The following is a 12998-nucleotide window of genomic DNA, read 5'->3' as shown; positions in this document are numbered from 1 at the left end:
ACCTACGTGACTTTTCCAAAAAAACCTCAGAGTATGAAGGCCTCGGTTGGCAGGTGTGGAAGTAGCCACACTATAACCCCACCACGCTATACTCTTCCCGATCGACTAAAGTTGCGGTTAACTCTTGCAAGATCGACAGAGGCTGGCGGGGAAATTTGAGAAACTCGCCCCATAGTTTCAACTACCGCGCCGGGATACGGAATTGAACTGGCGACATCCAGATTTAAAGTCCACCGTGCTAACTGTTAGATCCCAGTGGCAGCTGCAGTCAAACGCAGTGCGATAAAAAAACAATATCATGCATATGTATACAGAGATACAAACAACTTTCTCAATGGCACTTTTGAAATGGCCAGCTCTCCCTGGAGGAAAACATATCGAGGGGGGGAAAAAAAGCTGTCAAAAAACGTTTCAATGTTTAAATGCTCCACTTAAAAACATCGCCGACCATATGGTCGGGCAATGCACCTGCATGCGAATGCAGGCATGCACGCAGACACATGCCGAAATCACCCACGGCACGCTCCGTGTAAACGCTTTATAGGGAAGAGGGTGGTCAGCTGGTGCAGAGGTCACGTGGCGGAGACGTCGCGTGGCGCAGAGGTCAGTCGCGTGGCGCAAAGGTCGCGTGGCGCACAGCGGCGGTTAAATCCCTCGGAGCGCGATGATCGCGTGCGCAATTGATCCGCGGGGGGGGGGGAGCGGCATGCGTCATGGCATTGGCTCGCGAGAGCAGGCGTATCATAACGCGGAATGAAAATTGATTTGCCGTCGATGGCTCCTTGGCAACGAGGCGGAGAGCTTTTGTAGTGCGCGGCGCGCGTGAATGGTAACGGCATTTCGAGGCTCACGTGCGTTTGTGTGTGAGAGAGAGAGAGAGGTTGTCAAAGTTTTTGAGAATGTTTTTTTGTTTGTTTCATCTCCGATGCTAAGCAGATGCCCAATGGATTATAACGCAAAGCATTCGCCAGTTAAGAGCACTGATGATAGCGTGCGGTTACGAATCAACTCGCGTCTTGAATCGAGAAAGGTTACAGGAGCGTGGGGGTATCGAAGGAATCCCAAATCCAGAAACTAAGAGCATGGCACAGCAAGTTTCGCGTTCACCACTTGTGTTACAGACGTTTCCCCTTTGGTCCAGCTACCTGCGAATACTTATTTACCTCATTAATATGCAAATCAATTTATAACATTTTTGACATGCGTTTTTCAGGATTTTTTTGTTGTTATTCTGTCTCTCACTGTTCAAATAAACCTACCATTAAAATTATAGACTGATCATTTCTTTGTCAGTGGGCAAACGTACAAAATCAGCAGGGGATCAAATATGTTTTTCCCTCACTGTATATTTCTCCACAAATAACCTGCGTGGAATGAAGTAGATATGGGATAAAACTGTTTAGTACCTGGAGATAAGGGAAATAACACTTAAAGTTCCGCACAGATGGATTCGATTTATCGCTGTACTGTCATCTGGCCACCTTAATCCGTGTACTAAACAGGCTCAGGCCTGCTTAGCTTCTGAGATTCAGACACGTTGGGGGTGCATTCAGAGTGCTACTGGTAGGAACCACCTGGTTCCACCGGCCCACAGGGGATTATTGTGTCCGTCCGTCCGTCGTGCATCCAAAAATGGGAGGGGTGGGGGCTGGGTGGAGAGGGGAGGGTGGGGAGGGTGGGGAGGGGCTGGGTGGGGAGGGGCTGGGTGGGGAGGGGCTGGGTGGGGAGGGTGGGGCTGGTTGGGGGTGGGAAGGGTGGGGCTGGGTGGGGAGGGGAGGGGCTGGTCACCCCGTGGTGCCCTTATAAAACTCAACGTTTAGCCTACTCACGCCGGCTTGTGCCCGCCCTCACAGTCGGGCATATTTGCGGAATACACCACGCCGCCGTTGACTCCGGCCATTGACCGAGCAACCCAACGATCCTACCAGCTCCCTCCGCAGGAATGTGTTTTTACCGTGGTGGACGTAGTAATCACAGCTGTGCCTCTCCTTATGAAGTATAAAGAGCTCATCGAGACAATGAGTCGGTCTTACAAGAGATGTGGTAAAACTCGAGGAGGAAAAAAAATAGACAAAACAGTTATTTATTGCTACAGAAAAACCAGCGCCCAGACCAATACAAACAAGCAAACACAAATCGCAACCAATTTCAGAAACTTTCTTGTGAATGTTTGAAGGATATTTTGGTTGTTTAACCATGAATTTTCATATTACTTTGTTTGCGTAACGCCCTGAATCAAGATTGACGAATCGCACTTTTTGTTGTTGTTGTTGTTTATTACAGACACAAATCAAGAGCTCGCGAATCTCGTCATGACAGCAACCCATTCACGAGCAGGCCCGCGCCACATGGCACGACACCGACCACCGTAACGCTCCCTTAAACCAACATTTACTGCTGGGACCTCCGTACCAGCAGCGGAGGCACTTGCCCCTGGCTGCCGCCTGATGATGCTGGTTGTATTTAACGGACGAAACGTCGTACTCGAAATGTCCGTCCGTTTGTCCGTTCGTTTGTTTCTCAGACCGCTTTGTCCTGGTGAGGGTCGTGTCGGAAGCGTGTTGAGTGGTTGCGGTCCACAGACTCTGCCTTCTCGACTTCTGCCTTTTCTCTGCCTTCTCGACGGAGAGAAGGCAGAGTCTGACTCTGTCGAGAAGACAGTCAGACTCTGCCTTCACGACAGACCTGTTCTCCACCTGAGGACGGCTGCTTGCGTTGTGGCCGAAACGTCGTGAGAATTATTTGATAATGTTTTAATTTTATTATTTTATTATTTCCATTCTACGTGCCTTTACCGAAAGTACCAAGAAGACCTTTACAATACTTACTTGTTCATTGTGAAGCTTATCCTGACAACTGCTTACACTCACCACCTCTAAATGCCAAACCTTCCTTGTCCTTCACACCCAGGGAGCTTTAGGTAAAGGTGCAGACATGTGATTGTGTTGTCACGCCACTGGCGTAGAAAAGGGCCTTCACTCGGAAGACCTCTCGAGAGAGCCATCTCACTGGGTGGTGTTTTTGTTATCTAGACGACCGAGATTTTTATGGGCAAAATGCACACACATTATCGTCGTGACGTCTGCGATCGGGTTTGTTCAGACTCTTCGTAAAAAAATGTTTCATACGTTTTAAAACAAAGCTCCTCCCCCCCATAAAAAACCTCCCCTGTCGCACCTGCAATTTTTTTTATAATACCCCTAACAACAACAACAAATGCATTCTCGCTTGCAAGATGATATGTCCCATATCGTTGCCCAAGACTACAAGTATTCACACAATGGAACATCTGCAGAAAAGAAGAAAAAACAACATCGAGTGCCGCGTTGATTGCAGTGCTCGGTAGTAATCGTCATCCCGTTGTGTCGACAATTTCCATGGAAATTGCAGAAAAGTGGACACGAAACAGATCATTATTGACAACAACAACAAAAAACCCAATCGGTCTTACACTTTTACTTTAACCATATGAAAAATCTGTATTTTGGAATCAAAATGTATAATTTTAAAAAATGCATCAGTCAAATTTAGAAACAAAAAAAAGCCACCCAGTACTTTTTGAGTGTGCTTGCATATTTGTCTGCAACCTGCAACCCTACTGCATTGTCATCTGGTGCAAAAGTTCACAGTATCTGGTTCATATTCGTGAGGTTCTCGTTGAGGAGTTCGAATCGCTGCTTGGGGTAGGTAAAATTGAGTAACTCGATTTCATGGGTCAACAGTGGCTCTCCGCTTGTCACCATCACGTGAATGTATCAGCGAGGGAGGTGACGGAATGAACGGAGGAACAGGGGCTGATGTTGCTGGCGTAGGTAAGGCAGAATAAGGTGGAACGTGATGGCGAGTGAGCGTGTCTGATGAGTGCAACGTGGATGAGAGGCGGTGGGGGTATGTGGCACGAGCGTGAAGTGGTGAAATGGACATGGGTGAGGGTAGGGCGGTAGGGGCAGAGGTCTGAGTGGCCGAGTGGCTGAGCTGGGATGTTGGCAGGCCGGAGCGAGGCGGCGCGTGACGACGTCAAGGCAATTCTGGGCCCGGACGGACCTGGCTGAAGCTAAGCCCTGTTCACGATCCCACGATGCAGCGATCCACACGGGACCTAACCTCTCACGCCGACCTCTTAGCTCCGTCTCCCACTAGGGGTGGCCGTGCTTTTTGGCTGCGTTTCTCCAACTTCGGTTGCCACTCGGTTGTTCGTCTCGCCCCTGCCCTACCCCCCTTCATTTCTTCTTGCGCATGTCTCGCCCAAGCCCACTTATCCAACAATGTCTCTAACCAGCGTTTGTTATCTGATGTGTTTATTCCTCTCTCTCTCTCTCGAGTACAATCCCAAGCGTGCATGCTTAGTTGCTTCGTTTTTACGTTCTCATCGTGTGTTATCGCGGGTTCTCCGGAAACATGATCTTGCTAAGTATCGTTTTGCGATGAGGCCGTGCGGATGGCATTACAACCTGAAAATAGATGTACGTGTGCATGCGCAAGCGAAACAATTTATCCAACGTACAATATTTACTGCCTTCTGTAGCAGTTGGTTCCAAAGTAATTATGTTAGGCACAGCACGTAATTGTGAACCTTAATCAGCTTTGTTCTTTACACAGTGTGAATTGTGTACGTGTAATCAGTGCGCGTGTATGCATGGGGAGCGGTGGTGCGGCGGTTGGCGCACTACGCTGTGAATTCGGAGAACTCAGTTCAATTCCAGCCTGATCGACCCAACACTTAAAATATTATCTCACGTGGTGCAGCGTACGAACATCGGCACTGGGGAGACAAAGACGGCCTTGCGTGGTGCAGGCCACGCTGCTCGCTCACGCACCCTGGCCGTCATTAACAGGTGCTCGCTAACAGCACTTGCCCAAACAGTCTGCAAAGGCTATAAGGGCGGGGGGGGGGGAGTCTTTATCTGTGTAAGTGCTCAGCGGGGAGTGCTAGTGTGTAAAGGGATAAATGGGGGATCTTTGTCTTTGTGTGCACTCGGAGAGTTATATAAGCTGCCTTTTTTTCATTCGCCCCCATTTCTTCACATCCAGCAACGCGTGCGAGACCACGCCGTTGCGAGCCATTCATTTGCAGTCCGCGACACAACATTACGGAGACTGCCTCTCTCCTGCGTGGCCTCTGCAACCTCCCGTGTCCCATCCCGCCAGCAGCACTCACGACGTCGAACCCTTGTGCCCTTTTCTCTCCAGTGGCAGCAGCAGCGGCAGCAGCAATTTTAAATAAAAACAAAAACATTTGCTTTCACATGGCATTTGCTTAAAAGCCTTTGGGGAAGCTCAAAAAAGCGCCTTACGTCACATCTCATCTCAAATATTCAGAGGGAATAATCCCTCCTCCCCCCTGCCTCCCCCCTCCCCCCGCTAGTGGCAGCTGTCCCAGTGCGGCTCGGTGTGACCGGCCTACGAGCCGAGTGATTCCCGTGCGATATTTTACTTTTTTTAAATCACTGGCGATGGCGCCTAACACACGGACAACCCAAACTCTTTTTGAATGACATCGTGGGATCGTTCAAAGTCCACTGCAGCCTACGCATATTCTACGGTCAATACGCCCGCAGCATTAACCAGGGCGGCCAGCGGGAATCGAGCCGCGAACTACCGCAACAAGCAGTGAACGCGTTACCGCTGGGCAATGTCATTGCTCCAACATTTTTTTTGTGCAAATTACTTTGTCGCGTTGGGCCGCTGAGGGGCCTGACCGTCTTCACTTACCCCTGGATATCTCCGTGCAGCACTCCGTATGTACGTTGAACTTCTTTCGCACCGTACGTAGCCAAACCGTGCTGATCTTGTCCGCTTCTCTCCGTCCGCCGCTGTATTTTTCTTCAAATGAGTCGTGTTCCATCCCGCCCGTTGTTCGAGGTCACATTCGAGTCAGATGTTGGTCTTTCCCGTAGCCCCTTCGAGTTTTCCCTCCAGCGATAGAACACGTGCAATGGTTGCTGCCACTATGTTGAACGACGGACAGCTGAACGGCCAATACCGTTGCAGTCTCGTGGCTGCGACCACAACCATTGTACACGTGTAATGTGAGGATATATCCGGGTCGTTGACGGATCACAACTCTTCACGATGATTGGCTCTGCCGGTCCTGGTCCATAGCCAATGGGGGGAAGCTTAGGGGCGTGGCCCTGACGTAATGGAAAGGTGACAGCTGTAAGTAGGGGATTGGTTCTGCTGGCTTTAGCCACAGCCAATGGGGAGACGAGTCAGGGGCGTGGTCCCGGGAGCCTACGGTGAAGTCTGGAAGATTCCATAGAGGCTAACCAGGATTGGTGGAAACGTACCACGTGACCTAGGTATTAAATAGGGGTGGAGACGAACAACACGTGGTCAGAACTGGAACGAACGAAGGGAAGGGGCCACGCGAGAGCGGGGGTCCAGGCTGCCACGTGGTCCAGGCTGCCACGTGGCTGCGCACGTCTCTCTCTCTCTGTCCCTCTCACGCTGTCTCTCTCACGCTGTCTCTCTCACGCTGTCTCTCTCACGCTGTCTGTCAGCAGCGTGGAGGAGTGTTGTGATGAAAGACGAATAAAGACCGGATTCCAGGAGTCGCTTCAACGACCTTTATTACACACGTGTACATATGTATAGGATGTTGCTGTGGTGTCAATGTTTAGCATCCAGAGGTCAATCTCCGACCGTGACAGTTGAATCAATGGGAACATTGTATGTTTCACCCCCTCCCCGATTGTATTTATCTCGAAATATAAATGTGTACATCCCAGTTAGTCGATCGGCAGGTCGTGTGTGGCAAAGCATGGGTACATCCAACTCCAAGATGTCTGGCCGGTGAGGAAGAGTAGACCAAAAATATCTCCCCGAGAGCTCCCTTCAGTCGAAGGCCCTCACGACAGCAGTGGGGTGAGCGAGCAGTTGCGAAGGTGCATCTCCACGTGCATGTCGATATTGGGGCAACCTCGATTAAAAGTCGTCTTCGTAGTTCAAAACCCCACCGAGAAAATGTCAAATGAGAGCTACGGCATCTGATTTGGCGTCTGAGCAGAAACATTTCAATGTCGCCTCTTTGTCAAAAGCAAAGAAAATACTCAAACTCCTCAGGGTAATTGCCCGCCGTGATTCCAATGCTACATCTGCCAAGAACGAATTGCCCATTTTGCAAGCCACTCATGCCAAAATTAATGTTCTGTTTTCAATTGTAAAAAATATATATTCTGTTTCGACTCGACCAACTTTGGCCCTGTGGCAACAACAGGTCTCTGGGTACATCTTCTTGGTTCTTTCGGTTAAAGTCACGTAGAAGGGAAATAAAAAAATAATAAGAATAAAACATAACAGAATGAAATTCTCACAGGTGTTCATTCGGACGCTGTCTTTCCGACAGCCCTGTTCTTTACCTTATAATAATTATTTTATTTTTATTAATTTTTATTTCATTTTTTTACCTACGTGACTTTACCGAAAAACTAAGATCACGTAGATATATAGGTTCAAAGAAAATAACAAAATTAACAAAAAACTACGACATTTCGATTCGTGACCTCACCGAAAGACCCAAAGAATATGAATTCCTGCAGTCACGAAAGCTTGAAGTCAAGACTCCCTTTGAAGTCGAGGCTCTCTCAACCGGCAGTGGTGTTGAGCAAGAAATTGCAGGGCTCTGCGCCTTTCATCTCTAACCTGTTTGAAGTGAATTTAACGCGTAGGCTTTCGCGACCAATATCATCCATTGGCTCTCCAACACACCGGTGTGCTGTACTTGTGACGAATTGGCATGTCATGTTTACGTGACAAACCTTACTAATTGACTTTGTCGGGTGGTGGTGGGTTTTAACGACACATATATTTACGCGATCTAACTAAAAAAAACCCCTCTATTATGGATTTAAGTGGATTGTTTATAGATCGTTGTTTTTTCGTAATCTTATGCCAATGTGAAGTTTTGGCAAGAGCACACCCTTCTCATTGAACGGATCCATCGCACCGAGGGTAACAGCATGTGCAATGCTAAATGTACCTGGCCGTCGTCCGACAATCAAGCGAATTTGCTCATGCAATGGCTCTGTGATGACGTTGTTTGCTGTAAAGAATGTTCCAGTGGTCAGCTGTCAGCTGTCAAGGCAGTGACTTTAGCAATGCAATTAAAATCATTTTAATCAGCAAAATGAGTTCGTAATAACACCGCTCGGCCGTTACGTCTGTCGCTTGAAAGACATTTTAAAATTAATAAATTAGCATTGGCCGAAACTGACACGGATAATCCCGGGAAGGCTGATTTTGCTAATTGAGTGGAATGTAATTGATTTACTGAGAACCTCAAATCTTTACCAAACCGTGCACTCTCCACCGAGAGATGCTGTTTTCGATTAACCTGTTTATTATATATTTTTATTGTAAAAAAGTGTGCGTAGCTAATACGCACGTATTATTGTTAGCATTAAGACAATTTAATCTTCATTGAATCCCGGCCCATGGGAATGTTAACATTGCATGGTTGGGGGAGGCTAAAGAGGGTTGTGGGAAAAAAAAATCTCTTTCTGCCCCTCCAGCGACTCCCAACTAAACGGTACCTATTTGATCAACCCTGGAAAAAATGGTGGTGATAAGTGGACCCTCTCCCTCCCCTCTCCTCCCCACTAAATAGAATTTTAACTGTGCAACCTTCACACTGGGAGTGGGATGTTACATCCGCAGCTCCATCCGGCCCGGTTAACGATTTTGAGCAAATTCATATGGCAAGCGGCGAGTAAACACTATGTGATCCGGCCAAGAGAAAGCGATTCCCAGGTAGGAAGGAGGCAGGGAACGGAAGTAATCACAGCCCCGGCTACGGACATCCCTGCAGTGTGCAGCCAGCGTGCTTTGAGCCAGTGCTAATGAAAGTGCTTATCTGTCACTGCAGGGACAGACATTTCCATAACCGCACAATTGTTCTCACTGCTCGTTCATTTGCGGTGCGCTGGCTGCGCCCCGTAGTTAGTTTTCAAGGTGCATTACAGTCGCATATATATTTATTTTACTTGCTTGTCTAACCACCCTCCGCTTTAGGAAGTAGCAGATTCTGTTATTACAACGATACCAATCAAATTTCGCTCGTGTGTTTTTTAAATTACATTTTCCTTTGAAGCTTGCCGAGCTGAATGTTTTGCCTGGTTTTTTTGTAACGAATGGTCGTTATTGCTAATACGAAAAAAAAACATGTTGACGATTTCAAATTTGAAACAACGCAATGGGGAACGCAGTGCCGAGTTAAGCTCGTGCGGGCCTGTAGCATATGTTATAAAGTGCAGTCCCTAAATAAAATAACAAAAACACAATAAATATTAAAACACACATTTTTAACTTGCATAGTAAAGTAATTTTTTTTTATTTGCTATACAGCCAGATAATACGACAAGTAGCTAACCTTAAACACCCAGTCATTCATAAAAGTTGAAGGCGGTATAGTACTATAGTAATAGAGCAAGTGCAGAATCACTGAACAGGAATTGATGGCTTGAAAGCATTTATCGCGGGGCCCTTGAAATTGCGGAGTCGTAGCATATGTAGCTACTTTTGCTACGAGGATAATCCGGCTACTGGGGGAACGTATTGTAAAGTGCCTTGTTGTGTACGCGTAGCCTACAGCTTGCCTTACACCACTGCATCAGGAGTGCCATTCGCCATCAGGGTGACATCATAAGGTGACCAAAGGCCTCCCAAGTGCACTTATTCGAAATGTTCACGAAACCTTTTTTTGCCTTGGAGGTGCTTCATTATATTTCTCAAGGGCAAGTAGCCTTTGGATTGCGTTCAAACGTGGGATGTGCTCCCGCTTTTGGGGTTAAAGCCGCAATATATAGTGCGAAAATTGGGCCTACGTACGACAGTTCGGATTGACCCGAAGTTTGATCGGAAAGTTTGGCCGTCACGTGAACGGCGTCACGTATTGCATCGCTTCAGTGTCCTTTCCTGCGATAAGTGGCATCAAACGTCCAATGAAAATACAAAATATAAATATCCTTAAATGGTTCTTAAAAATCAGAAAATTCTAAAATACGATATGTTTAGATGTGACACTCACCCCCAACACGGGCATTCAGACAATTGTGGCAAATGCTGTTAACAGTTGCATCTTGTAAGGGACATTGGGTTGGTGCCCCATCTAGTGCACATAAAAGCAAAAATTCTACAAAACGATAAAGACATGTAAAAAGTTAAAATAAAATGTATTTAAATTAGATTAGGAAACAATTGGATTCAAACAAAATGGAAATACGGGCAGCTAGGTCTCACTGCCCCAGTGATAGGGATATTTCGGCATCTCATTGGCTGATTGAAACGACTCCTCCGGATCGCCAGCACGTACTGCACGCTGAACTTCTTTCGCACTGTACGTAGCCAGCCGTCCTAATCGGAGGCAATAAGGCTCAAACAATTCACCCGTTTGCATAGGGGCCAACGACGAGGGATGGCGAAGGCTTGGGAAGGCCTCATCCAGCAGTGGATAGATCCTGGCTGACGATGACTACAATCTCCTTGCTGCAGTCGCAACAGTGCACGTGTTTATTATAAGGCTGGGTGACAAGCCCCAAATTAAGCACACACACACAAAACGACAAGCTATTTTTGTTTTAGCCGGTAAGACCCTACTGTGTATAACTCTTTTGCAGAAGCGACCTGGCCACAAATGATAGCTCAACGAAGTGGCTTATCACGTGGGAAATTATAGTAGCCAAATACTCGATGCGCATATGTAGAAATAAAATAAAATTTAAATAAATAAAATAAAATTTAAATAAATAAAATAGAATTAAAACCAATGAGTATAATTTCTGCAGTCACGAAAGCTTCAATTCTAGATTACTCTATGCGCATGTTTTCGTGTTTTAAATGTGGAGGGGAAAACGGAGGACCGGAGAAAAATCCGCGCGACCACAGGGATTGAGCCACGGTATCCCTGTATACCAGGCGAGGTAGTTAACATCTCACCACCGTAGCGCCCCCAAATTCACCTGTACACATTCCCAGCAACCCTATAAAGGTAGTCAATGGTCCACAAACCACCAGCAGTATTCGACAGGCATCAAATCAGCTACCACATTGCAATGGAGGGGAAAACGGAGGACCGGAGAAAAATCCGCGCGACCACAGGGATTGAGCCACGGCATCCCTGTATACCTGGCGAGGTAGTTAACATCTCACCACCGTAGCGCCCCCAAATTCACCTGTACACATTCCCAGCAACCCTATAAAGGTAGTCAATGGTCCACAAACCACCAGCAGTATTCGACAGGCACCAAATCAGCTACCACATTGCAATGTCACCTTCGAGGGGGGGCAAATAAGCCTCCAAAATAGCCAGGTTTGGTTGAACAGTGATGCCGGTCACACACACACACATCTAAAGCCCTGTTGCATTCACTGACGGTTACTCACACCGACGCTAATTTCAGAGGACCACCTAACACACCCGTACAACATATATTTCACTTTTCGGTAATCAAGATGTTCATTCTTGCTTTGTATGCATGTATCGATTGGCGCGTGAAGGATATATGGTCCGAGCGGTTAGGTGAATATTGAACGGGACAGATTTTTGAAAAAAGACTTTTGCTTTGCATTTTTTTTTGTCAAGTGCGCCGTTTCTACTTGTCAGCGTGACAAAGCCTCGCGAGTAATTTATTGTTCATCAAATACGAGCGGGCTTGGTGAATTGAGAGGGTGAGGGGGGGGTTTGGAGGACAGGGTGGGGAGTATGGGGGTGGAAGGGGAGCTAGAGGGGACTAGAAATAAATAATTTTATTCCCACTAATTACATTGCACTGACAATTACTCACGCTGACAGTTACCACCACATCTGCCAAATTTCACGTGGTGGAGGGAGGGCTCTAGCCCGCAACTTAGCGAACCAAATACACGTCCACAGCCCCATCTGCTGACTCGACTGCACTGGCAACTCCTGGGCAAACACTTAAAATCCAACACTCTCTGCAAAAAAATAAACCACGAGAACACCCCGATCACGACAAAAAGAATGCGTGCAGGTAGGAAACTTTCCGATTGAATAACGCACAAAGTTGCGCTGCTCACAAATAGCAGGGAAGGGGGGGGCACACCCCCAAACACGCCTTGCATTCGTGTCACGTGACCACCGCATTCCTTACGCAATGCTGTCGGCCTTGTTTAGACCACCAACTCAAAAGGAGCTGAACGTGTGGCCATCGACTAGGACAACCGCATTTTTAAAACGCTTAATTGCATTGGTTGCCTACGCAACAACAAAAAAATATGCCCACACGTGCAGGTCTTTTGAGATGGTGGTCTAGACAAGGCTGATCGTGCTGTGCATGCCATCTCTCAATTGTCGTGACCTCTAGAGACTGGGAGGGTCACAGGAACACATCACTGTGCATGCAACCAACACATACGAATCGAACAAATCGATTCTTATGCACATATGCGTGCATTTGCAACTTCAGAATCAATGTTAATTGATGCATCGATGCCCATCCTCCTCATATCCCCCACCCCCACCCCGAGATACGACCAGGCAAACTCCAACCCATACTCTTAGGTTTTTTCGGTAAAGTCACGTAGGTAAAAAAATTAAATTAATAAAAGTAAAATAAACAAATTAAAAAAGTCAAGACGTTTCGGAAACAACACAAGCCTCCGTCTTCAGGTGGAACCGACACAGCCACGACAGCTGTATCAAGTAAATGGCGTAAAACGCTTCGGAATTACTTGATACAGCTGTCGTGGCTGTGACGGTTCCACCTGAAGACGGAGGCTTGTGTTGCTTCCGAAACGTCGTGAATTTTTTAATTTGTTTTATTTTACTTTTATTAATTTAAATTTTTTACCTACGTGACTTTACCGAAAAAACCTAAGAGTATACATCAATTAAATCACGAAGTTTCGGAGGCAACACAAGCTTCCTTCATCAGGTGTAAAAAGGCACAGCAAAATAACTTCAAATCTAGAAACTCCAACCCCTCCTTCGACCTCTCCTGGCCGTTCTCCTGTCACCAGAACTACACCACCGCTTTCAATAT

This window comes from Lampetra fluviatilis, chromosome 40 (assembly GCF_964198595.1).
Source record: "Lampetra fluviatilis chromosome 40, kcLamFluv1.1, whole genome shotgun sequence".
NCBI lineage: Eukaryota > Metazoa > Chordata > Hyperoartia > Petromyzontiformes > Petromyzontidae > Lampetra > Lampetra fluviatilis.
This window is presented reverse-complemented; position numbering follows the sequence as displayed.